The 27839-nt window shown below is 39.6% G+C and overlaps 1 long non-coding RNA gene across 4 annotated transcripts in view; it reads left to right on the top strand.

Moving 5' to 3' along the window:
- Positions 1 to 25108, top strand: part of LOC144457472 (uncharacterized) — a 145754-nt gene extending 120646 nt beyond the window's left edge. For 2 of the 4 annotated variants that reach the window (XR_013486799.1, XR_013486800.1), the window contains exons 3-5: positions 17468 to 17541; positions 18936 to 19028; positions 22179 to 25108. This is a non-coding gene — a long non-coding RNA (uncharacterized LOC144457472). The remainder of the gene's footprint in view (positions 1 to 17467; positions 17542 to 18935; positions 19029 to 22178) is intronic. The other 2 variants (XR_013486801.1, XR_013486798.1) reach the window with 1 other exon arrangement.
- The last annotated feature ends 2731 nt before the right edge of the window (positions 25109 to 27839 follow it).

The following is a 27839-nucleotide window of genomic DNA, read 5'->3' as shown; positions in this document are numbered from 1 at the left end:
AGCAAACTGTCTTTTTTATACTAAATTTTATTTTATTTACGTGAAATTCTACCTTTTTCCCTCTTGCCTCCTCCTCACTGAGAAAGCCAGAAAAGGTCCCCCTTCTTCCTTTCTAAATTAGTGTTTTCCTTTTATCTACTCTTCTCTTTTCTTGTTTCAAATCTTCAGAACAGAACTTGTGCATCCTAGGACCTTTGTTTTTCTCCTGGTTCTGATAGACCTGAGCGTTTTTCCTTCGTGATTTCTTGAAATATAGTATACAGGCTATTTTTAAAAAATCGTGCTTTTCAGAGAGGTCAGTAATTCTTAAATAACCTCTCTTCGATCTAATCCATAGGTCAGTTGTTTGTTTTATATCAAATATCTTATGATTTCTTCTATTTTTCAACATTTTGATTTTGTTCTAAAATTTTTTCCTCCCTCATGGAGTTATTAATTTCTTTTTGGCCTATTCTAGGAGTCAGGGGTCCATTACCTGGGTAAGCTTTAACATTTTCTATTCACCACTATTTATTCTCCTTCCAATTCTTTCATTCAGAACTCTTACTTCATTTCTTCTCTTTTACTTCATTTCTTCTAGGTATCATTTGCAAATGCAAATTTATGCAAACTAATTCTTTTCTTTTGAGTTTCCACTTGCAGTTTTTGCAAACTTTTTCTCTCTCCTTTTTTTTTAAGAATTTTTTTTTAATACTAGTTGGTGTTTTCTTTTATTTATTCCTTTTTCCAGATTTAGTTTTTAGATTGATGATTTATGCTTGGGCCAGGCTATACCTGCTGCTATGATTTTTAGTGGTGTAGTTCATCCCCTGGCTTCCTATACTGACCTAATTTCCTGGAGTTTAGCCTCTCTGGAGCTTCTGGATTCTTTCTGGCATCTCAACGCAGAGCATTAGGAACTTTGGAGCTCTTAATCCTGGGTTGAATGGCTTTATTTGATGCACTTCCTGGAGGCATCTAACATCACCGTTGAGGCTTGAGGCTTCCTGTCCATCCTGGCGATTTCTTAGGATCACTCTCTGCTCTTGCCACTTCTGCATGCAGACTTGCAGAATCCATATGTTACATCTCTGTTCACGATGGGGCTTACTTTACTGGAGCCCTCACTCCCCTTTCCCATCGTCTGTGGGATTCTGACTTTTTGAGCACCCATGGAGCAGAAGATGTCACCTACTGTTGATTCTCATTGGATTTATTTATCATTATTCAGACTAATGGGAACTTTAGGGCTTGGCTGGAGTAAGCTGGGCAGCCACTCTCATGTTTGGGTGGCCTTCTTGGCCAAAACCCTCCAAAGGCTACACTTTTAACTCATGATGCTATACTGTTGTGAACCTTAGAACACCATGATCTTGGGATAATCAAAGTTATAAAGGACTTAAAGTGTAAAGGAGAGACATATGAATTGGGAATATGAAAATCTACCAGCTTTCAATGATGCTCTTCGATTAGACATATTCTCAGATACTCACTAGGCATCTGAGTATGTCCTCGCTGTAGTTTTTAGTAGGAAATCTGGACAGGTAGATTTTCTTAAGGAAATGTATGACCAGAAAGGGAAGTGGTCCAATCATGTAGTGAGAATGATGTGGAAAATGAGCACATGACAAATTTGAGTGCTGTACTCATGAAATGCTGGAGGAAGCCCTGGTTAAATCATCTGGGGAGAGTTATGAGAAGACATTTGTATGAATCTCATAGGACATAAATCACAGGATAAGTTGTGCTCTATCCTAAGGGAGGAAATACTTTGGCCACTGAGATTGCAGATCCATGACACATTGAGGCAGGTCCACACCCCTACTAGACTATGAGCTCCACGAAACAGGGACCATATCTGGTTTATTTATTTATTTATCTTTTTGTATCTTTCTTGTGCCATAATAAGTGACAAAAGGAATAGATTCAGAGAAACCTGGGAAGACTTGTAGGAAATGATGTGAAGTTAAGTGACTAGAGCCTGGAGAACAATTTCTGTAATCATGCAATACTGTGAAATGAAACAACCTTGAAAGACTTAAGAACACTGATCAACGCAATGACCAAGCCAGACTGCAGAAGACTGGTGACTCATGCCTCCTACCTCTTGGCAGAGAGTTCATGTACAGTTGGTACAGAGTGACTTAAACACAAGCAGTATGTGAATCTGTTTTTCTTGACTATTGACTGTATTTATTTGTTACAAAGGGCAGCTTTCGCCTTTTTGGGTGTTAGAGGGAGAAGAATGAGCGGTGATATTGGTGCTAAAACAAATGTTGGTCAAATTGTTGAATATATAATTCACTTAGTTGGAACCCTAGCTGTCAGCTCCAGGGCTCACCGGGAATCCCGAAGGCTAGGACTCTTCAACTAGACATATTCTCAGATACCCACTAGGCATCTGAATATGCTTCTAGCTGTAATTTATAGTAGGAAATCTGGACAGGTAAATGGACTATCAGAGCAGTATGGCGATTGCAATCAGAGATACAGAATAGCAGGTGGTGGGTAAGTATCAGAGAGATCTACTGGGGGGTAACAGATGGAATGCCTGGCAAACCATCGAAGGCCAGATGTCAAGTGGAGTCTGGCAGAAAGCAAACCAGTGATTAGTATCAGAGAAACCCAGTGGCAGGCAGCTAGGAGTCTGGCATGAAGGCTGGGGTTCAGGCACAGAAGAGTAATTCTGGGAAGAACTAGCAAGAACAACAAAGTTTCCTCACAGTCTTGGAAGAAATGGAGGTAGGGAACTAGGTAGGGAGTCAAGAAAGGAACTTGTTAATAAGAATAAATGCAAAGAACTCCACTTGTTCAAACATTCAGCTTATCAAGGGCAGGGTGGGAGGGATAGCTAAGGTGACACTTTGTTAGCATGAGGGGGATTGATCAGGGGAGTCCTTGATCCAAATGAAGAGTCACCCAGTGGACCAGATAGAAATTATAGGGAGTAGGCTTCTTTTACCAGATGAAACTGAAGAGTCCCTTGATCAAACTGATGGAACATATTGAGCTCTAAAGACCGGATGAGTGAAGAATCAGCCACACCTGTTCTTGACCAAAAAAGAAAACCAGTAGTTCTTTTTGATCAGGTCGTAGACATAGACTTGGAAGGGACCTTAGAAGTAATTTAGTTTACAGTCCTCACTTTACAGATGAGGAACAGTCCCAGAGGTTAAGTGATTTGCCATTTAAGTCATGATCACATAGGTACAAAGGGCCAGAGCTAGGATTTGCACTGAGGTTATCAGCCACTGAATTAGTGCTCATTCCACCAGACTGTGGAGGTTTTCAGCTCTCAAAGACTCACTCTCTGTTCTTTCCCTTGTGTCTTCTTTCAAAGTGCAGCAAGAGTATATGTATATAATATATATCTGAGCATATATATAATATATGGGTATACACTATGCATTATATATACTATATATTATTACCTATGCTACATATAACCTACATATATACTTATACTACACTATACTATATATATACTATAGTATGCAAATACTATATTTGTTTATACATAATATACAATAAAATAATATGATATAAATATTAAACTGTATACGTTTTTGTACATATGTGTGTATATACATCTATCTATCTATCTATCTATCTATCTATCTATCTATCTATCTATCTGTCTATCCATCTAGCATCCATCTATCTAGCCTAGTTAGGGTTGGACCCAGCCTCTACCTCATTAACTGTCTTTCTCTCCTGGGCTTACACGAAGTCCAAGGTAGGAATACATCAGAGATTTCTAACATTGTAGACATTCTTTCTGTAATCGGTTCCTTCTACCTGTCCCGGGGCTTCCCCAGCTTTATCCGAGGTCAATCTCCTCTCCCTTTTGGTTTTATTTCCCCTCTCTCAATTCCAAATTAGGTACTTGGACAGAAGTCATCGTAAATGGCCACATACTTTAACAGTAGCAGCCTTAAGGAGCATAGCAATACGAAGTAGATTTGTGATTCCATTGGAGGAGGGAATCCCCGCTCCCCTAAACAGAGCAGGTTGGCACTTTCTTTTCAAACCTTAGCTTTTGACCTGTATGACCCTGGGTAGGTCATTATCCCTCTTCAGGCCTCTGCTTCCTCAACTGTAAAAGGAGGGGAATGTGGAGTCACTGGCCTCCAATGTCCCTTCCAGTTCTAAATCTGTGTTTCCATGACCCTGAAGTCATTTTGTCTCTCTGGGCCTCAGTTTCCTCATGTGTAAAGTGAGAAGGTTGGACGATGCCCTCTCAGGTCCCTTCCAGCTCTAGATCCATGACCCTTTGACCCTGTGAATCTCTGTGCTCCCAGATTCTGGACCCTGATAGACCTACAGCATCAGCCAGCAACCTGCCTGCTTCTCAGGAGTCCTAAGTGTAGCCCGCATGGCTGCCTCTGCTCCACCTCCGTCTTAGGACACTGAGTTTGCCTTCAGCTCTCAGGCATCATTGTCCTCAGGAGACAGCTGAATGGCACTCACTCCCTTTCAGCTCTGAGGTTAATTTAGAAGAGTCCCTTGTGATCCTTCAGGATGAAAGTCACTGCAGCAACACCAGATTTTTTTTATTACTTGTTTCTTGTCATTCCAAAGCCAGATACAATGGCTCTGGGCCTCTTAGTGATCTGCTGTGTTGCTTTTCTTTTTATTAGCATGGAGTGAACTCATACTTACCAGAAATATAAAGACATTCTAAGTTTCACATGATTCTCTTGTTCCCTGGAATCTCAAATAAACAGAGTCTTTTTATTGGAAAATGCAGTGCTTACTCAAATACGTGATAACTAAAGATAATGTGTTCTCATAAATGCAGGAAATTAAATTATGCAAAATGCTTTCAGGAAAAAAATCATAAAAGTGGAGCAAAATTATTTGCATTTTTAAAGGATGGATGGTGTCAATATTCAAATAGCCTGTCCCAGCTTTGGATACCCTATTCAGGGAGAAATGAATGATTTTGCTTGCCTCTGTTTCTACAGCCCCTCCTCCCTCTCCAACCACCTTTTTCCCCTCTAGGGAATTACAGGAATTTTCCAACAGGACATAAATTGCAAAATACAATAAGCACGACTATGTGAAATTTAGACCCCTTTACTAGATGCAAATAAGTGATTCTTTAATAACAGATCCGTTATTGAAGGAATTCATGCCCCCTCTACCCCGGAGCAATGCTTTCTTCCTTTGGCCTGAGAAGATGTCCTCTCTAAACAGATGAAGAGAGCTGTTGTGTCTCCTCTTGGTCCTGTCTTCTGCAGGCAAAATATCCCCAATTCCTTGGTTTTCAGAGCCCGCATAGTTGTAATGCAGACTTGGAGATAAAAAGGACCTTTGAGACCAGGCAGTCTATGCCCACCTCCAATTCCCATTCTTCAGTTCAGGAAACAGAACCCCAGGAGGTGAAAAGACCTAATCAAATGACCAAGCTGTATGTGACCAAGGTGGGCTTCAGTCCATGTCCATTGACTCCCACTTGTCTTTCCACCATACCATATTACCTAGGTAAAACCTCTGGACAAACATTAGTGTTGTGTCCAGGACATGGTGAGTGGGTCACTTAACAGACACCCCAAAGAACACTTACCATGGCATTTTAAGGGATACCTGATCTTATCAGTCCCCATCTTTTCCTCCATGACTGTAGCTCAAAACTAAGTCATGCACACTCTCTAAGCTTGGGAAATTTTTGTTGTCATGAATCATAAGTACAGAACAAGAAAGACTCTTAGAAGCCTTCTAGTCCAACCCTCTCTTTTACAGATGATGAAACTGAGGCCCCAAGAAATAAAGTATCTAGTCCAAGGTCGTGATGGTAGAGCTGGAATTCAGATTTAGGTCTGTGACTCCTTATCTAGCCCCCTTTCCATTCCACCTCCACAGATCTGCCATAAAGAATTTACCCAAAGAGCTAGGGGTAGGTCTTCCTTGGGGATCCCAGTGACCCTATCTGATAATGTAGACAATGTTTTATGGTAATTATGTCCTGGCTCTCTGTTATCCAGTCATTTCAGTTGTGTCTGATTCTCTGTGACCCCATTTTGGGGTTTTCTTGACAAAGATACTGGAATGGTTGGCCATTTCCTTCTCCAGCTCATTTTTGCAGATGAAGAACTGAAGCAAATAGGGTTAAATGACTTGCCCAGGGTCACATAGCTAGTAAGTGCCTGAGGCCAGATGTGAACTTCAGAAGATGAGTCTGCCTGATATCAAACCCAGTGCTCTATCCACTGCGCCACCCAGCTTCCTGGCTTCCTGGATCTCCACCACAAGGAGAAAGTTGTAGTTTATCATCTGTTTTTCCAGTGCTATTATTGATTTTTCAGTTACTCAGAGTCTGGCTGCCATTTTCTTGTCTTTTCATTCACTTCATAGTCACCCTGTACATTGTCCTCTTGGTTCTGTTCATTTTGCTATGAATCAGTACATACAAATCTTCTCATGTTTCCCTAAATTATTCATATTTTCCATTTCTTACTAAGCAATAATATATTACTTTCATATACCACAGGTTTTTTTCTACTACTTCTCATTTTATTCATCCCCTCACTTTTCCCCATGTCATTATTACCATAATGATTTTGTGTGTGTGTGTGTGTGTGTGTGTGTGTGTGTGTGTGTGTGTGTGTGTGTGTGTGTGGAGGCATTCGGGGTTAAGTGACTTGCCCAAGGTCACATAGCTTAAATCCTTCTGACTCCAGGGCCAGCGCTCTAACCACTGCACCACCTACCTGCCCCCACAATGGTTTTTTTTTTTAATTTTCAGGAGCTATAACTCACTCCTAGTTATGTTTGTATAATTGTTGGGTGGAAGAAGTCATCATGGCATTGATTGGACCTTGGGAAAGTTATTCCAGGTTTAAAAAAAAGAAATAGGGGCAGCTAGGTGGCACAGTGGATAGAGCACTGGCCCTGAAGTCAGGAGGACCTGAGTTCAAATCCCGCCTCAGACCAAACTCTTGACACTTACTAGCTGTGTGACCCTGAGCAAGTCACTTAACTCCAATCGCCTAAAAAAAGAAATAAAATAATTTTAGTCCATCACATATTACTTATTTTTTCTTTGAAGTCCTTGAAATTTATCCTGCCCAAATATATGAAAAAGTAAGGAGTCACTGTAATAATCAAGGTACTGAAAAGGATAGAGATATGGATTTGATGGGTGATTTCATTGGTATAGGGAGCCCCCAGGTGAGGAAATTGCCTTTACCAATGCAGATCAGCACTTTTCTGCAGTTTTCAGTCTTAGAGAATTTTCTAGAGTACAGAAAAGTGATTTCTCCAAGGTCACAAAGCCAGTATATCAGAACCAAGATTTGAACTCAGGTTTTCCTGGTTTTGAGGCCAGCTTTCTCTATCCACTATACCACACTGTCTCAAGACACTTGGTAAATTCTCCAAATTATTAAGGAGATACTAAAGTGAAAAATTAGGAATTGTCAGTGCTCATATTACCCCAAACCAAATAAGCAATCCCCAAACAGAGCAAGTGCCACCAGAGAAATTCTAGTGGAACAAGAGTTCAGCTCCTTATTTTAAGAATTCCTATCTTCTTCTCAAGGGAGCTGGCATTATTCCATTTGCCTCCCACTGTCCTGGGTGTTAATTAGAAGATTTTTATCCAATGAAAGCAGCATATATAGTTTTATTTTCTGAGAAGAAAAATCCATTGAGCACACATGGTCTGCAGAGGAAACAGGTCTGGGTGGCTTAGTGGATAGAACATTGGATTCAGAGTCAGAAAGCCCTGAATTTGAATCCTACCTCAGCATTTACTAGCTGTGTGACTGGCCAAATTGCTTAAGCACTGTCTGCCTCAATTTTCTCAAATGTAAAATTTGGGTAATATCAACATCCTAGCAGGATTGTTTTGAACATCAAATGAAATAACATGTAAAGGACTTGCCATCCTTAGAGAGCTATCTAAATGTTAGTTATTATCATTATTGTTTTTATTATGAGAAATAGAAGAAATCTATCAATCAATGAGAAACTATCAGTTGGGTGCTTAGTACGTGCAAATCCCCATCCTAGGCACAGGAGGTAAAAAGAAATTTAGTTAAGGACCCTGCCCCAAAGAGTTAAATGTGGTGTTGGGAAGATAAGATGTATGCACATAGGGGTAAGGCATAGACCTGTGATTTCATTAGTATAAGGAATTCCTGGGTGAGGAAACTCCTTTTATTAGTAAAGATAAATCATCCTGCAACTTCTGGTACACATACAAAGAGAGAAAGAAGAAGGAGGTGCTGAACAGAAACGTGAAATGTGTTGGACAGGTAATATACCTGTGGAAGATCAAAGTTGGGGCAGTTGGGGAGTCTGGTATATGTGACTTTTCCTCGGTGATCCTCATAGAACAGCAGCAAGAAAAGCCTGCAACATATAGAATTTCAGAATCTGGAAGAGACTTCAGAAGTCTTCCGATTCCTACCCGTACCTGAACAGGCATTTACTCTGTGATGGCTCCACCAGGAACTCATCCAACCTCTATCTGAAGACCTCCAAAGAGAGGGGTTCTCTCCCTCGTTATCTCCCTGCCTGTCCCATAGAGACAGTTTTTGGATGGATCTGATTCTTAGGAGATTTGTCCTTCCGTCAAGCTGAAATTAACCTCTCAGCAACTACCACCTCCTAGATCTTCCCTTTGGGCCCAAGTGCATAAAATTCTGACATGATGGACCTTCAAATACTTAAGATAGCTATTACCATCTCGTCCACCAGGAGATCCCCTCTTCCCTCAATCTCCAAATGTCCTCAGTTTCTTCAACTGATGAGCGGTCTCTTGTCAATTGTCCTTCTTGGGATGTGCTCCATCTTCTCGATGCCCTTCCTTAAATGTGGTGCTCAGAATTGAACTCAGGACTCCAACAGCTGTGGCCTAACCCAGGCAGCCATCTCAAAGCTATAATCATATTCCTCCTGGATGCAGTGTTTTACATATTAAAGCAGCCTGAGACCATTTTACCTTGTTTGGGCCTCCACAGCACACTACTGACTCTTAACTGAGTTTATACCCCTCTGAAATCCTGAGATCTTTCTTGTACATAGTTGTTATTGTCTAACCTTATACATGGTATACTTCTGAAATGTGTATTTTTAACACATGTAGTACTTTACATTTATTCCCATGAAAATCTGTCTTATTGACTTGGTGCAGTAATCTAACCCACTCAAATCTTTATGGATTCTGATTCTGTCATTCAGTGATTTAATGTGTCCATTATCTGTCCCGGATAACTGCCGTCTACAAATTTGATAAGGATTCCATTTGTGCTTTCATCCAAGTCACTGATAAAAACTTTGAACAGCACAGAAAAGAGGCCAAAGAGAGATCCTTGGGATACTTCACTTGAAAAACATCTGTCCACTGACACTGGCCCATATCCTATCACTCGGGTGCCTTCTGTCCCCTCTCTTCTTTCACTCCCATTTTACATGATGGAGTGGCCTTACTGCTTACCAAGGCCAACCCCTCTCCTTGCCCAAGTGATCCCATTCTGTCCCATCTTCTCCAACAGATTGTGTCCTCTGTCATCCCTACTGTTCTACTTTTGAATTTCTTCCTCTCCATTGGTTCATTTCCTACTGCCTATAAACATTTCATGTCTCCCTTTTCTTCAAAACAAAACAAAACAAAAAACTAACTTGATCCTTCCATCCCTACTGACTGTGTCCTAAGTCTTTTCTGCCCTTTGTATCTAAACTCCTCAAAAAGGATATCTATGATAGGTAGCTCCACTTTCTGTCCTCTCATTCTCTTCTTAACCAACCCCTAACAATCTGGCTTCAAACAGTATTATTACACTGAAACTGCTCTCTTTGAAGTTTCTAATGCTCTCTTAGCAGCCAAATCCAATAGCCTTTTCTTAACTCTCTCTTTGACCTCTCTGTAGCCTTGGACACGTTGATCATTCTCTTATCCATGATACTCTCTTCTCTCTAGGTTTCCAGGACACACTCTCTCCTGAGTTTCCTTCTACTTCTTGGTCTCTTTTGCTGGGTTCCCACCCAGATCACACCCTCTAACCATAGGAGTCCCTCAAGGTTCTGCCCTGGACCCTCTTTTCTTCTCCCTGTACCCTACTTTACCTGGTGGCTCATTAGCTTGCAGAGCTTTAATTATCTTCTCTATGCCGCTGATTCTCAAATCTGTCTATGCTGCCCCAATCTCTCTGATGGCCTCCAATATCACATCTCCAACTGCCCTCAGACATCTCAAATTGAATGACCAGTAAATAACTTAAACTCAGTGTGTCCAAAAGCTGAACTCATTCTCTTTTCTCCTAATCCCGTTCACATCCTATCTTCCCTAATACGTTAGAGGACAGCCACATCCTACCACTGGTCACTCAGTCTTAGAGCCCAGGAGTCATCCCAGACTGCTCCCTCTCTCTCCCACCCACCCCCATATTCAATCTGTTGCCCAATGCCTGATGATCTCACCTTTGCAGCACTTCATGAATGTGTCCCCTTCTCTCCTCCGATATGGTCATTACTCTGGTGCAAGCCTCCATCACTTCATGCCTCGATGGTTGCAATAACCTGCCAGTGGGTCTGCCTGCCTCCATTCTCTCTCCACTCCACTCCATCCTTCACTTATCCACTAAAGGGAATTTCCTAATGTTCAGGTCTGATCATGTCACCCACTTATGCAGTAAACCCCAGTGGCTCCCTATTGCCTCCAGGAGCAAAGACAGAAAGCTCTCTCTTTGACATTCAAGGTCCTTCGTAACATAGCCCCCTCCTACCTTTCCAGTCTTCTTACACTTTACTCCCCAACATGTGCTCTCAAATCCAATGACACTGGCCTCCTGGCTATGCCCCAAACAAGACCTTCCATCTCTCAGTTCCAGGCATTCTCTCTGGTTGTCCATCATCCCTGGAATGTTTTCCCTCCTCCATGCTAACTACCAATGTACCTGGCTTCCTTTAAGTCCCAGCTAAAATCCTACCTTCTACAGGAAGCCTTCTGTAACCCCTCTTAATTCCAGTGCCTTCACTCTTTTAATTATTTCCTGTCTATTCTACAGATAGCATGCTTTGTATATATTTGTTTGCATATTGTCCTCTCCATTTGATCATTAGCTCCTTGAGGGCAGGGACTGTATTTTGCCTCTTTTTGTATCCCCAGGGCTTAGCACAATGCCTGCCACTGTGCAGCTTTGTTCTGTGAAATTTTGTTCTGTGAAGGCCACATGTGGTCTCGAGGCCACAGGTTCCCTACCCATGGTCTAGTCATTCAACTAGTTCCAGAATCCACCACGAAACGCTGTCATTTGGCTATATCCTTTCCTCTTATTCACCAGGAGATCATGGAAGTTTCTGTCAAATGTTTTCCTAGATCTAGGTACAATGTTTTTATCAGATTCTCCTGATCTACCTGATCAGTAACTTTATCAAAAAGGAAGTGAAATTAGTCTAGCACAACGTGCTATTGATTAATTAAGTTGCGTCAACTTTCAATGATTTTTGCTTCCCTTTCTAAATGCTCACAAACCATTCCTTTAAAAATCCATTTTATAATTTTGCTATGAATTAAAGATAAACTCACTAGCCTACGGTTTTCAGAAGCAATCTAGCCTCTTCTTTTCAAAAATTAGGACATTTGTCTTTTTTGAGTCCTTGTGTCTCTCTTATTCACCATAATTTCCCCCAAACCACTGAAACTTATATTCTCTAGTACACTTAGATATGGTTTATCCAGTTCTCATGACTTTAAATCGTTAAAGGCAACTGGATGTTTTCTTAGCCTCACCACAATAATCTTGGGTTTCTTTCCCCTGTTAACTGTGTTTTGTTCTATCCTTCCCAGTTGGAAGATCATTTTCTTTAGCATGAAACAGAGACAAGGTAAGAGTTAGTTCTACTTTCTCTCTGTGATCTTGATCATATCCATGCTGAGCACTTTGGTCTCCTTTCTTCTTTGATCTTTCCCTTGCTCACAGCAGTTTTTACAAAGTGCTTTTTTATTTTGTCATTAGCTTTCCTCCTCAGTCTCAGCTTATTCTGTGGTTTAACACTCCTTACACTGCTCTTAAAAGACTATAACACTGTTTTGTATTCATCTTCCATTATGAACCCTTGCTTCTAAATTTTCTATACAATTCTTTGTTAAAATTTAAGGTTTTTTTTGAATTCCCTTTACCTACATACTGGTCTTTTTTAGACAGTTTCTCCTTTATCTCCTCAACAGAATTCTTTGTGATTGTGTCATTAAAATTTATTCTTTTTATAGATTTCCATGCCTCTTAGGATGACTTGCTGTGGAGAATGCCAAGGATCTCAAATTTTAGTCCAATAGCCCCAAGGAGCTAAGTGACAAGAAAAAAGACCCACATGTGCACAAAAATTACTAGCACTATTTTTGTGATGATCAAAAAATCTCAATACTAAAAAGATACCCAAAGATAGAGGAGTGTCTGAAAAAATTCTAGTAAATGAATATAATCTAATATTACAACATTTTAAAGATTGATAAATTTGAGCAACTCAAAGGAACATGGGAAGACTTGTATGATATGATGGACATTAAAAAAAAAAGAAGAACCAAACGAATAATATGCATAATGAAAGTCTACACAGAGAGGCAACAAAACTCTCGTCAAATTCAATGGTCAAATTTTAGTTATCTCCATGGTACCAATGTTCAAAGGCAACAGCTGTCCTTTCTGTTAACTTAGACACTATTTCAAGGAATAAACTTTTAAAGAGGATTGTTTGGGAGTTTGTTGGAAAGTATCTGTTACATAAAAATGGGATATGTCAATAAAATAAATTGAAAATAATTCTACTACTACTTTATAAAGAGTCCTATGGTACTTTTACAATGAACAGGATTTCTCCTCCAGTACATTTTGGAATATAAGTCTACTTGAATTATACAAGATCCACAGTTCCTTGGAAATAGTAAGGTTCTTCCAGCTGTGGTTATGTCTCTGTTCTGTATGGGCTTTGTTGAAAATGATTCTAAATCTTCAGGAAGAGAACCAGGCACTACTGCTATGTGAAATACTTTGAAAGATTAAATGGAATTGGTTCCGTGCCAGTGCAGAGGTATCTTCCTGCTGAACTGGGAAGGTAGGGCAGCCTTGTTGAGGGAAGAAAGATGGTTTATTATTCATAATCATTGATTCTGAGAGCTAGAAGGAACACCAAGGATCATCTAGTTCAATTGCTTCATTTTTCCAGATGAAGAAACAGCCTTAGAAAGTGTAGCAATATGCCCAAATTCACATAGTTAGCTAGTGGAAAGGCTGGGAACAGAACACAAATTTCTTCCCAGCAACTACAGTATTCTTGCTGTTGCCTTAAATTCCTTAACTTTTTTTCAGAGATAGTCTCCATTCTCTCCATAATTTTATTCATTCTCTGAAAATGATTAGAAAGATAATTTGGATATTCCTCAGGACTCTGATCAGGCTTTCATTAGGTTATTTCAGGTTTAAAAAAGAAGAAAAGATAACTTTGTGGCATCTTCTCTATACTTTTTTTTGAGCCTTTTGAAATCTGTTCTTGTTATTACTAGTGTGACTTAGCCTCTTCATACCTCAGTTTCCTCATTTGTAGAATGAGCATTGTTCTTAGTGGCTTTTAAGGTGCCTTTGAACTCTAAACCTGTGATCCTATGATCCTTGGATCCGTGTAAGACCATGTACAACTTCCCTTTCTCTCTCACAAAGTTTTAGATAGCATGGCCACTTTCTTTTATTATCCCATTATTATTATTATTATTAATTATCTCGTTAATTATTTTTATTGCAGCATGGACTTCCTCCCTATTTAAAATTACATACAGAGTAGTGGCTCTCCTTGTCGTGTTCTCTGCTTTTGAAGAATGACATTATGATTAAAGTAAGTCAGGGATTTGATAACTGTTTTGCTAATGGTGGAGAGTGTCAATGGAAGCCCAGGTAGCTGAATTCTTTCAATACTACTATTTCATGCTTCATTTCAAGCTTGTCTGTTTCCTGAACTCCTCTATTTCCTCCTTCTGTACTGATGGTCTATAGTATGCATGATGACAGAGTGCTGTGGTCTGTAGTACTCCTGCGATGATTATGATCCATTCATCAATCAATAAGCATTTATTGAATGCCTACTACATGCTAGGCACTGTTCTTGGTACAAAGCAAAACCAAAATAACTTGTGCCTTCAAAGAGCTTACGTGCTGTACGATAAAAATATAGACATACAAGTATATGCAATATATATATAAAATCCATATAGGGTAATTTGGGGGTCAGGACTAGAACCTGAGAACATCAGGAAAGGCCTCAGGTGGGAGGTGGCACTTAAGTGATACTTTGAAGGAAGCTATGGATTCTGAGTGATGGAGAAGAGGAGGTTTAGCCTTTTCCCCACTAAACAATACACTTTTCCCAATAATGTCACCATCATTCTAACCATGCCAAGGACTCTAGAACTGTCTTCAGAGCCTAAAGCTCATTCTTTTGAATGTTCTCAAGTGCTTGCAAATCTTCATCTTGTCAGGGTAGATTTTTGCCATCTATGTCTGTCGATCTGTCTGTCCATCTCCATCTATCTGTCTATCTGAAGATCTGTCTCTATTTGTCTCTATCTATCCAAAGATCTTTATATCTACATTTGTACATTTCATTTCAACCCAGCAGATACTTTCCAATTAACTCCCATTGCCTCCCCAAGATTTTAGTTTCTAAAACCAGTTCATCAGTTCATAACAAAGGAACATACGTCCTTTACCTTTGAGAATGTGATACTGAGTTGACCGTTTTATTTGTTCCCAGTTCTGATTTCTGCTAACTTTATTTACTTGGGATTTCCTATCCTATTTCTCCCTCTCTGAATCTCTGTTTTTCTACAAGTCATTGAATGGGTGTTTCCTCAGACAAACTGAGACCTGGTGTGAAGACAGACTACCTCCATAAAACAACACTAATACATGTAAAGACTTTGCATGAGACAAACTGGCCTTTATTGATGCCTTCCTGGCCTCTGTTGATGCCTTCCCTCTAAAACATAGTATTGACATCTTCCCTCATGTGGACTCTTGCTCAAGCCTCTGTTGAACAGTTTTTGCCTAGCTCTCTGCAGCCATCTACCCTAGTCTGTTCTGTGACTGAACCCAGGCATGACCCCTTTTGGGTCATGGTCGGCGTCATACTCATTCGAAGTCCAAGGACCTGGGTCCACACCCATATCAGCTGTACATGACTTTTAGAACCCTTTAGGAAAGTCACAACCTCCTGGCAGATCTTTGGCAAAATGAGAGGTTTGGACCAGTTGCCCCTGCTTTTGGCTCTAGAGCCATGACCCATCCCTGTAAAGAACAAACCACACAGAACTGACTCTCAGAAACAGCCCAAAGAAATTTGGAGCCAAATTTGGTGAAAATGGGGGGGGGGGGATCAAGCTAGGCAACTCCAATTGTGTCAAATAAAAGATGAAACTTACAAAGTAACCAGATGGTTATTTTTTTGTAGATTAACCAAGAAAGTGACCCCCAAAGGGTAGTCGCAAAGATGGTTTCAGCAGTTTAGTCATTGTTGAGGAAGTATGTAACCTCTCAAAATGAAAGGGTCAGAACCTATTAGCATATGCAAATTCAGGTCTGCTTGTTAAACATTACTTTAAAGTCATTACTCATAATGCCTTTATCCCCTCCTCCTTCTCCCCCCACACCGTTTGTGAGCCTCTTTCAGTGGATTAAGGCATCTAGAATGGAGTACAATTTCATTAAAGCAACATTTATACTCCTACATTATGGTTCTCCCTTTTCAGGAGTATGTGATATGTACATAGGGGTGGCACCTGACCCCTACTTTTGGTTTTACAAATTCACACGGAGGAATCAATCATCCTTCGCTGTCATAAGTATAATGCAACATTGAACACTGAGTTGGAAAATACGCTTTGTTTGGGTGTCCCTCTCTCCTTCCCCAGCAAACCTCCCATGTCTCTGTGATGACTCAGAAGAAGTGATTTCTGTGGGCTGAGAGTGTGGAATAAACCCGGCATTTGTTGTGGTTAATTGTGGGCTTTCTAAATTAACAAGAACAGAGACACAGAAGTTTGGCGTTGCTGGGTTGGGTCCGGGCCTCGATGAAGAATGCAGTCTCCGAGTATGGTCAGTGAGATTGCTTGTTATTCATTGTAAGCCATCCAGCTGTGGTAGGACTCAATGTCTGACAGCCTTGAATAGCCTCCAGTCAGCCATACAAACTACCTCAAAGGAAAGGGACAGGACCATAACATTGCTTTAGCTCTCTCAGCACTTTCTCCTTTCGATGTTTTTATTAACTATTTGGTTGCCAGTATCTTTGCCAATTCTAACGTACGTGTTCTAAAGCTTCTTATATCAATGCAGGACTGCCCCATCCACTGTTGAAAATGAATTCTAAGTTCAATGTTATTTAGACTAATCTCCCCTCCGTGCTGGAGTTGTGGTCCCACTGCTTGCCACATCTAGTACAACCCATCAATGTTTCAAAGATGTAGAGTTTGAAGGGACTTTATAGATGCTTTCATCTAATATTCTCATTTTAACTGAGGCCCAATAAGGTTCAGTGACTTGTTTGAAGACACACAGCCCATAAGTGTGAGCAGTGGGATTTGATGTCAAGCCCTCCCGCCTCTGTGTCCAGACTCTATACGTTATGCCGTAGCTCCTTTCCATTTTCAAGTACTCTGGAAACTACGCTTTAAGAGAAACATTAAGAAAATAACTCCAACACTAGAAAAAATCCAGTGGAGGACAATCACAACAGTGAATGGTCTGGAAACCACATGGTAATTTACTGAAATAACTCAGGATTTTGGAATTGGAGAAGACTTGGGAGGGAAATGGTAGTTGTCTTTAAGTCAAGTTAACAAATATTTAAATTTCTAATATGTGCAGGACACTGTGTTAGTTGATGGGGGTAGAGAGACAAAATTAAAAAAGTCAATACTTGCAAAGAATTTCAGGGCAGAGACTGTACAGAGATGAGGAAGTATCATCTGTGTGAAAATTGGGTCCCCATCCCTGCCATTATGGACTGTATTCACCTTGAAGTGGGGAGAGGTATCTCAATGATTACATGCATCAAAGGTTCATTTTGTCCATACCCAAAGTCTTCCCTAGAGACATTAGCATCACACTTGTGAATTTTAATGGACCTTTGGATCACCTACAAGTGCTTGGGCTAATAATACATCAAATCTGCGCCAATTTTAGTTAACTTCACCAAGAAATCAGAATGGACTTGGCTAGCCAATGATACATTCCTATCTTTTTTAGAAGACATCAAGCAGCCCTGCTTCCTCGTGAAGGGGTCCAACCTTCCCTCTCCATTTCTTGATGAATGGATTCTCTTCCCTATTTCTCCTTCTCTGAATCCTTGTTTTTCTACAAATCATTGAATGGGTGTTTCCTCAGACAAACTGAGACCTGGAAAAGACCTTAATTTAGGAAGGCCAAGGTCACCCACTGCATCCTGGGCCATCACCAGTTGTCTTAACTTTTATCTTTTTTTTTTTATCTAGATGTTGATGACTCTGGAGGAGAGAGTGAGGCTGGTGACTTTACACAACTCTGCCTCACTTAAATCTAATTCAAGGTGAGTCAAGACATCACCCTTGTGATATGGTTGATCCTCTTTGAAAATGAAGGTTGAACAACAGCCACAACAGGTATAGTGGATAGAGCACTGGTCCCGGAGTCAGGGAGACCTGAATTCAAATCTGGCCTCAGACACTCACTAGCTAGGTGACTTTGGATAGGTTACTTAATGTGTGCTGCCTTAGTTTCTTCAACTGTAAGATGGGGATAATCACAGACTTATCATATTATAATAATTACAAATAAATATTACAATAATTATGATAATAACACAGTTGTGATGTAAAATGGGGATAATAACAGCTTTCTCACACAGTTGTTGTGAAGATCAAATGGGTGAATATTTGTGAAATACTTAGCACAGTGCCTGGTACATAATAAATGCTTCATAAATGCTTGTTTCCTTTCTTTCCTTCCTTCCCTTCTCCCTCCTTCTCATCTTTCCCTTCTTCCTTCCTGCAAGACTCAGTTCAGGTGCATCTCCTCTATGAAGCCTTCCCTTAACTCCCAGTGGCTAGTGCTCCCCGTCTTCCAAATTTTCTTTGTATTTTATTTATTTGTGTGCTTTTTGTGTCCCACATACACACCAATAGATTGTAAATTCTTGGGAATGAGGGACTGTTTCATTTGGGGTTGATATTCCCAGCAGCTAGCCTTCTGCCTTGCACAGAATAAAATCTTAATAACTGGTGGGTTGAGTTGGATAACCTCTTAGCTCCTGTGCATTCTAAGATCCAACAATGACTGCATAAAGTGTTTTAGAGATGAGCCCTGTTCTTTCTGATACTCTGTTAACTCTCAGCAAGGTTAGTGAAAACTGACTTCTAACATAGAGATCTTGACCAAAAAACTGCAGCCTGTTTAAAGATACCATTGACTCTGAAAAGGGGAAAGGGAAATGCACACAAGTAAAGGCATTGACTCTGTCCATCATCATTTTGTAGGAAGTCTAGCTAATGCAAGAATTTTCAAAATAAAGGGCCAAACAAACCCTGAAACAACATCCCTCCACAATCCTTTAATCTCCTTGCAAAGAGACATTGCAGCCAAGAGTAGAACCAGTCTAGGCTATAGCTCTTTTTTCTTAATTAAAATCTATCTATCTGTCTGTCTGCCTGTCTATATGTATGTCTATCTATCTACCTTTCTTTCTATCTGTCTATATCTATTCATCTGAAGATCTGTCTGCCTATATCTATCTGAAGATCTATCTGTCTATAATTGTACCTTTCATTTCAACACAGCAGATACTTTCCAGTTAACTCCCATTGCTTCCCCAAGAGTTCAGTTTCTCAAACCAGTTTATCAGTTCATAACAAAGGAACATATATTTGTATATGTGCCTAAACTTTGATAATGTGGTACTGAAGTGACCATTTCTTTTGATTACAGTTTTGATCTCTGCTAACTTTATTTACTTTGATGTCATATCTGTATGCACATATACCTACGTGTATACCGGTGTGAACACATCTGCATGTGCACGTATGTATTCTTTTTGTTATGCTTTTTTCCACTCTATATCACTTCATACAAGTTAATCTATGTTTTTATAAATGCTTTGTTACCTAGAGTTTAGGAGAGGGAGAGGGCTGGTTTCCACCTAGAAAGGGTTTCTCCTCTGGACTGACACAATTTGAGTTCATCTTAGGCGCGGCCTGACACCAAAGAGGTTAGTCAGAGTTCTCTTACACTTCCTAGCTCATTATACTTCCATTCCGAAGGTCTGGGGAAAGCCTCTTAATCAAAGGCCTCCCCAAATGGGATTAATAGGGTCCCTTCTAGAGAAGGTAGTCAATGTATGATGTAGATATTAGGGTTAGGGATAACACATATTTCCTTCACCACAAAAGAGCAGCCCAAGACAAATAAATGCACCATAATAAATCCTAAAACATTCACTTCTCCTGAAAGAGCGGGTTCGCTTTGTGGGGCTGCTGACCAGACATTTCACTTTCACCCCAGACCTGGCCTGCCCAGATTTCCTGGCTAGCGAGGCTAGCAGGGCCTTTATATGCTGTCAGGTCCTGGATGAGCCTGCTGGTGGTTATCTTCTCCTCTAAGAAGTACCTAGGAAGCATGTTATTCTGAGTAGCCAGTACCGACTCAGGGACCCCCAACACCTCCAATTCACGAAGTTACAATCAGCTCCAGGAACACCAGTTTTTCAGGGTCTTTGAAGAGAGCACAAAGCAGATGAAGCAGCCAAGGACTTGGTGTTCCATTTCAGGTTTGCCCAAGAATGTCTTACTCCCATGCATTCATGCTTCAGGCTGCCATGGTTGCTTAGAGCTGAAGAATTGGGAGAAGATAGAAATTTTCTCCTCCCTTGTTGGAAATACAAAGGATTGTTGACTTTGAACCTTTGACCAGAGAGGCTTTCACAAAAGGAAGTTTGGCAGGGGGAGGAATGGTACGTTCTACAGCTCTTATAGTCAACAGGGTGTGGAGTGAGATGGACCTCTAAAATGGTCCATTCCCCTTTCTGCCCAGAGGCCAATTCAATTCAATATAACAACCAGGCACGGAGACACATGAAGCCTAATCAGGAGTTGCTGTGTAACTTTAGCAAAGCCAAGCCCCTGACCCTCATAAAAAGGCCAAAGCACATCCCTATCCCCATGGAGCCAGGACACATCCCTGTCAACAGATCATTTTGGCTTACTGAAGACCAACCTAAATACAAAGAGGCTCATTAGCATTTAGCACAGTGCCTGACACATAGTAGGTATGGAATCAATGCTTGTTAACTGACTGGCTCATTCACCGGTCTTACCCTTTGGTGGTAAGTTATTTGGCCAAAGCAACCTATAAAACAAAGAAAAATACAACTTCTTCCTTCCCCCTAGACCTGTGGGTCCCACTTCTATTTCTGCAATCATAGGGTCAGATATGTTAGGGATAATTTAGTTTGTAGACCATTGACATTAACTTAACAGTTGATTTTCTAAATGTAAGAATCATTCTCTAGTGAACTATAAACAAATGACTAGAGCAATTAAATCTTATCAATCTCAGCATTTCCTAGAAATGAAACCAGAAGAAAAAAAAAAGAAAGATATAGCCAAATGGAAAGACCACTTACAGGGGAGAGGGAGAGGGAGAGAGAAGTTGGTGCAGCTGGTTTTATCATGAATCCAAAGAAAAGAAGTATAGTTGTTTTTTTTTGCAGGGGTGGGGAGCACTTGATCATTTCATCCTTAGTTTTCATGATAAATATTTGCAAAAAGACAACCATGAAAATACTTGTAGCTTACTCTCTCACATCTCTTGCAGTGGATGAGAAGGAAAAGAAATTTAATGAAGAACTTAAGATCTTCCAAATTAAGTCAATATATTCTTTAATATTTGATGATTTTAATTTAAAGGTGGAAAGTATGGAAAAAATATATTAGTAAATATGGTTCAACAATAAGAATGGAGAGAGAACAAGGGCTTGTGGACATTACAGAAGCCTTACACTTACATATCATGAATAATTTCTTCAAAAAGAGAATTAGGAGGTGCTGGTCATGACAAACTCTCAGTAACATCATTGGAAATGAAATCAATTGTGTTCTAATAGCCAGAAGATGGCTAGTAACTGATGTGGGAGTCATTTCCAAGTTAGATGCATATAGTCAGACCATTAACATTCAAGAGCAAAGAATAAATATCAATACCAAATTAGAAATAATGAAAATGAGGAGATACAGTATCTAGTTGAGGCAACTCTAACTTGACCTATTTAAACAAAGTATCACTTCTGAAAAATAGAAAGTGAATGAAAGAATGGATGTCAACATAAACCATCATCTTTTCCTAAGGAATTTTAAGAGACATAAATCAATTATCATAATAAAGAGACTAAAACCCTAGGAATTGTCTCATCCAGTAGATAGTTGAACTCCTTGAAGAGTGGAAAGAAAAGGAGAAATGAATTAAGAATATAAAGCAGTTTGTAAAGTACCTGGGAGAAGCATGATAAAAGACTATGAATAGCTAAATATTATGAAACAGAAGAAATGGGAAGAAAAACCGACTTACAGAAAGAATGATGAGAAACATAATAAAACCGTATCATCCCAGGGCATTTAAGTAAGAAAATGGAAAATTAGTAGGAAAAAATGGGAAAAATTTGGTAAGATTTTTGTAACAGCATCTTTTCTCCATCAGTGACAACAGAGACATATCTGAGCCCTAATATTACAATCCTAGGAGTGCTGTATGAGGAAGTAGAGAGGGGAAGTCATGAAAATAAAAATGAGGACAGCTTCTCAACCAAGAATACACAGGGAAGGATAGTGCTGGAGGTGACACAGTTGTAAGGACTTTTAAGATACTGTTCTCAAAAGATCTGAAAGAGAGGATGATACCAAATAGGTTGAAAAAAAAGAATAGATCTTATCCCTGCACAAAAAGTGAATAAGAAATTATCAGTAATCACTGACCCAAATGCCTTATTTCCTTTCTCTCTACACTTTCATGAAAATAATCTTCATGGGAACTGAGAACAGCCTTTGCAATCTATGTGAAGTCATGCTTTGGACAAATGGTATTCTACTACACACTGTGTCTTGCAGTCGCAATTAACAGCAAAGTACAAAGAATGCGAAATTCAGTTTTCCTTATTGTGTATTATGTTTTGTTTTGTAGAGTGAGACACCACCCTAAAAGATATCCACGTGTCTTCCATGCACATGCTAATATCATCCAACCTCCTGGAGAGATAAATATCAAGCAAAGTATACAACACGATGATGTGCTCACAAAAGGTGTTCGCTACTGTCAGGGAATGTACCTAGGGTAAATTCAAAGAGCGATTTCCAACATATGCTAAGGTCCTCCAGAAGCTCCTGTTTCTGAGTAACATTGTATTGTCTGTATCAAGGCTCAGAACATTAGAGAGCTTCCCAAATGGCATGCACAATTGCTTAAAAGAGTTTGCCCTAATTATCCACACAGGAAGAAAAGTGGTTGAAGTGGAAGTGATTGAAGAATACATTGTTTAGTGTGCTGGTACAATACATGGTGTACCGGGCCTGGAGTCAGGAAGACTGATCTTTCTGAGTTCAAATCTAGTCTCAGACACATATTAGCTGTGTGACCCTGCACAAGTCATTTCACCTTGTTTCCTCAGTTTTCTTATCTGTCAAGTGAGCTGGAGAAGGAAATGACAAACCACTCCAGGATCTTTGCCAAGAAAATGGGGTCATGAAGAATTGGACTTGACTGAAAAATGAATGAACAACAAAAGGCTATTCCTAGGACTGATTCCCCAATCTGTAAACTAAGGAAACTGAAGACAGATATAAATCAACTTGGGCCCAGATTGTGAGGGGTTTAAACATGTGTGTGTCTTCTGAGTTCTTTCTCTCCTCAGGTCCTTCCACATGGCCAGTATGGAAGGCAGCAGCTCCACTCTCTTCTTTTGATTCTTCTTTCTGGTGGGTGTTAAATTTTACTCCGTACCACATGCATATAGCTGGTGGAAAGGGATGCTTAGAAGGGGACATTCAATTACCATCTTGATCTCATGGACTCAAGAAGGAAAGTAGTTTTCCAAACCTCATCACCTGAATTGAATTCTTAGTAACTCACATTCTCAGCATTTCTGTATTTCTTCCTCAGAGGTCTCGGTCAGTCTCTGTTCTGGGATTAGGCTGCATTGGATTTCACTTGGTTGCTGGAATTTTCAGGCATATGGGAGTGATTGTAGTTTCCAGACTTTAGTTGCTTTTGGTCAGCACTGGTGATGGCATGTGTACCTCTCCTTCTTGTCCCCGGTCACTTGGACCAACCCAATTTCTCTCCCTTAAGTCTCAATGATATGGTTATAAAAAAAAAACAAGAGGAAATTAAAAGAGAACCTACAAAGGTACCATGTTCCTGTATCCTGTTGTATCATTTCTCTGTTGAAACAAACAAAGACAAGAGATGATAATTGCAACTCTGGAAGGAGGAGGGAGGATCATCAGAAAATTATTTGCTGGTCTCTCTCTCTCTGTGAGTTGTCTTTGTAAGCTCAGAGGCAGACAATTTCCCACTAATTTGAATATATACCAAATGTACCAGCTAGAAATGCCTATGATTCAATGATGCTCTAGTCTTTATTAGACTGTTTCCAATATGGTGGTTTGGACTGTCCTGGAGGCAGTGGAAAGGATGCTAGATTTGAAGCAAGAACAACGTAAGATCCTGGATATAGGTATCAATTTGTTTTCAAGTTTCAAGTCTTCTAATTATTTATAGGGGACCTTGGGTCAGTCACTTAATCTTGGTGGGACTCAATTTTCTCACCTGTAGAATGAGGGGTATTGACTACTGACCTTTGATGTCTTTCAGCTCTAAATTGCATTGTATGATGAAAAGTTCACATCTTTATAGTACTTTAAGGCTGACAAAACATATCCCTCTGAGACAGGTGGTATGCAAATTGCATTTATAACAAAATGCTATCCCTTACCTTTCTCTAACTCTGAAGGATACTAAGAAAATCATAGGAAACAATGTGTGAGAAAACATTTGGAGTTATTCAGCAGATGGTCACTGCATAAATCCATTGAAATGTCCCTGCTAGTAATGAAAGGGCAGTGAGAATTTTAGAACTATTTTTATGATTTTTTTTGTTTGTACATTGCCTACCTATATTTCTCTTCCTTTCCCATTGCAGAGAGTCATCTCTTATGAAAAAAAAAAGCAAAACTTTTTTTAAAATAAAAGAGAAGAGGAAGAAGAGAGAAAAAAATTCAGCAAAACTGATGAAAACACTTAAAAAATTTTTGCATTATATGCAATATACCACACCTGTAGACTCTACATTCCCCATCATAATTCCACAAAGAAAAGAGGAGGGGTCTCAGTAAGGATATTTTGATAATACTATCTGACTTTGCAGTTTAAAAATTATAATAATTGTAAATATGTAATCATCAGGATCCAGTCCCAGTGTCAACATGGTGGGAAGAATGGAGACAAGGAAGGGCAGAGGTGGGACCTTGAGTGATATAGAGGAGAGTTTTCAAGAATGAACCCATTAGCTCAAGATGGGGGCAGGGTAGAGTGGGGAGGAGATTGCTAGTTAAGTTGGGAGCTGAGTGCATTACTGCTTCTGACAGGGGCTGCAACCAGCAATGGTACATAAGGTAAACGAACTGAGAGAATAAAACTTATATGTCTTTTAATCATTAAATGTTTTATCAGAAAGCTAATATTGAACAGTAATACAAACAACTAAATACGCCTAGTAACTATTTATAGTTAAATAATTTCAAGACCCAGGATAGCATCTTTTCAGTCCATCCCTCCCAGTTTCTGTCTAGATTCTTTGTTAATTCTCATTCATTTTCCCTCCTTCTTAGCATATACTCCATTCTTCCAGTTCACTTTTTTTTCCATTGTGTCTTATTTCCTAAAGGTCTTTCTAATTTCTCTGCATTCCTCATACCTGTCAGTATTAGTCAGGATTCTAGCACTCCATCACATGAATGTGCCATGATTTATTTAACCAATGGATCAGCATTTAGGTGGTTTCCAGATCTTTGTAATTACATTTAGTGGAGTAATAAAAATCTTTTTGTTGTTGATGTTACTGTGTTATTTTGCTTTATTTTTAGGCTATATTCAGAATGATTAAATTAAATTATTGTATTGGCTCAGAGAGTAAGGTTATTTCACCACTTCTACTGTAATTCCCAAAGTGCTCTCAAAAAAGATTTGTTTGTAATCCTGACAGCTTTGGATAAGTGTACCTGTTCTTGCATAGCACTGCCAGTATTAAATTTCATTTCTTTTAGTTATTTTTGCTTATTTCATGTGAATGAGGTGGTAGACAAAGGTTTTTTCAATTTGCATCTCTTTGTTTATTACAGAGGTTGAGCATTTTTTCATTTGATTATGAACAATTTCTGTTATTTCTTTTGAAAATTATCTGTTTTTATCCCTTGAGCATGTCTTTATCGTAAGCTGAGAAATACCACTTATATATTTTTATATAAAGCAATGTAATTTTACAATTTTGAGCCTAATACTACATAGGATGGACATTTCCATTTGCAAAACAGAATGGAACAAGAAGACTGCCTATGCAGCCATGATTCTCCACATATAGCTTACTTCTTTCTCTCAGTATTTAATAATTCAACGTGTTATTTTCAAAGATGTTGTACTTGCCTGTTTTCTAATGACCTTCTTTCTTCTCTCTTCTTCCCATTTTTGAAATGCTTCAGTGACTCTGTGTGCTTTTAGGCTTTTTTTTTCATTTTGATAACATTATTACTTTGCCTCATCTTTCCTCCCTCCCGTCCATTGTAAGAAAGAAAACCAATCTCTTATCAAATATTCATAGTCAAGCCAAACACATTTTCATGTTATCCACATTTGAAAATGCCTCATTCCGTACTTTGAGTCCATCACCTCACCATCAGTGGTAGGTAGGCAGCATTTGTGATCACTGGTCCTCTGGCATCATAATTGGTCATTATACTCATTGGAATTCTTAGGTGCTTCTTCGTTGTTTTTCTTTATAACGGTGTAATAGTTTTTCAGCTCATGGTCACTCACTCTTCAAGTCTTCCCAGATTTGTCTGAAAACTTCCCTTTCCTCATTCCTTGTGGTTCGATAACATTCCATTATAACATTGATCATAGTTTGCCCAGCCTTTCCTCACTTGATGGACATCTCCTTCATTTCTATTTCTTTGCTGCTACATAAAGAGTTTCCACTTTTCTATGCCCGTGCCCTTTTCACTTTCTTTGAGATCTTTGAAGTGTAGCTCTTCTAGTGGTTTTGCTGAGTCAAAGGATACACAAATTTGGTGACTTTGGAGAAATAGTTGCAAAATAGTTGTATTTTCCAAAATAGTTGAACCGAGTCACAATGCCACCAAAATAGTTGAACCAAGTCACAATGCCACCAAAATATACTAGGTGGTGCAGTAGAAAGAATACTGGATTTAGAGTCAAGAAGACAGGTTCAAATATTGCCTCAGGCACCTATTGGATGTGTGATCCTGGTCTAGTCACTTAACCTCTCCCAGCTTTAGTTTCCTCATTTGTAAAATGAGGATTATAATAGCAGCTACATCCCAGGGTTGTTGTGAGAATGAAATAACATATGTAAAACGATTCACAAAACTTAAAAGTTTGCGTTACTTGTGCAGTTGATAAGCATGCTATCTATAACTTTGTCTAAGAAGGGCCTGGCCCCACATATCATTCCTTGGGGGCGTTCCTTGTCCTATCTTCCCTGCCAATATGACATTGCACCATTAGCAACCACTCTCTGAATTGAGGCATTCAACCAATTCCAAATTCATCTATTTACTCCATGGCCTAATCCACGTTCCCCAGGATCACGACATGAGACACGTGATCAAACACTTTGCTAAAACTTACTGCAACTATGTCTATAGAATTCCATTATCAACCAGTTATGCAACCCTACCAGCAACAGGAAATAAGATTAGTCTGTCTGCCATGTTCTTCATTAAGCCAGGCTAGCTCTTTTGAATCACTGCTTTCCTTTCTCGATGTTCACCATCTCTTTAAAGATCCATCCTAAAATTTTTCCAGCAATTGATAGTTTCCAGTCTACTCTCTTCCCTTTTTGGAAAACTGGAATAACCATCACTCTTTTTCCAATTCTGCAGTTATTATCTTCTTTTTATTTTATTTTTTTTAGGCAATTGGGGTTAAGTGACTTGCCCAGGGTCACACAGCTGGTTAGTGTCAAGTGTTTGATCTGAGGCCAGATTTGAACTCAGGTCCTCCTGACTTCAGGGCCGGTGCTCCATATGCTGTGCCACCTAGCTGCCCCCCAGTTATCATCTTGTTAGTGATTTTCCTTTTTCCTTTTCCCATCTGACAAGCCGTTGCCCTTGACAGAAAAAATAGAAGCAAAGTACAGTTGTACATTCTATTCTTTTTCTCTGTTGTCACTTGCGAACATGCCGTCTACCTCAAGCAACAATCCTCTTCCATCTCTGATCCTCCTCTTTTCCCCAACATAACAAAATACAGATAATCTTCTTTTTTGGCCCTAGTTTTTGTCGTGAGCCCCTACTAATTCAGTGCTTTGAACTCCACACTATTTCTCCAGCCATAACCATGCCACACTCTGGCATTTATCCTGTTATGTGTACTTGCTTTCATCTTCTGCACATCTCTTTAAATGATTGATGAGATTCCCTGTGCATCACCATTGGACTCTTCCATTGATTTATGTTTTCATCGTCATCAATGATTTATTCCCCCTTTGTGTCTTCAGAACTTAATTCTGGAGTTTCCTATCCCTCCTGGGATAACTTCCTTATAGGA

Source organism: Phascolarctos cinereus, unplaced genomic scaffold (assembly GCF_003287225.1).
Source record: "Phascolarctos cinereus isolate Bilbo 61053 unplaced genomic scaffold, phaCin_HiC Scaffold_5;HRSCAF=322, whole genome shotgun sequence".
In the NCBI taxonomy this organism is placed as follows: domain Eukaryota; kingdom Metazoa; phylum Chordata; class Mammalia; order Diprotodontia; family Phascolarctidae; genus Phascolarctos; species Phascolarctos cinereus.
Note: the sequence above shows the minus strand (reverse complement) of the source record. Positions and strands in the feature narration are given on the sequence as shown.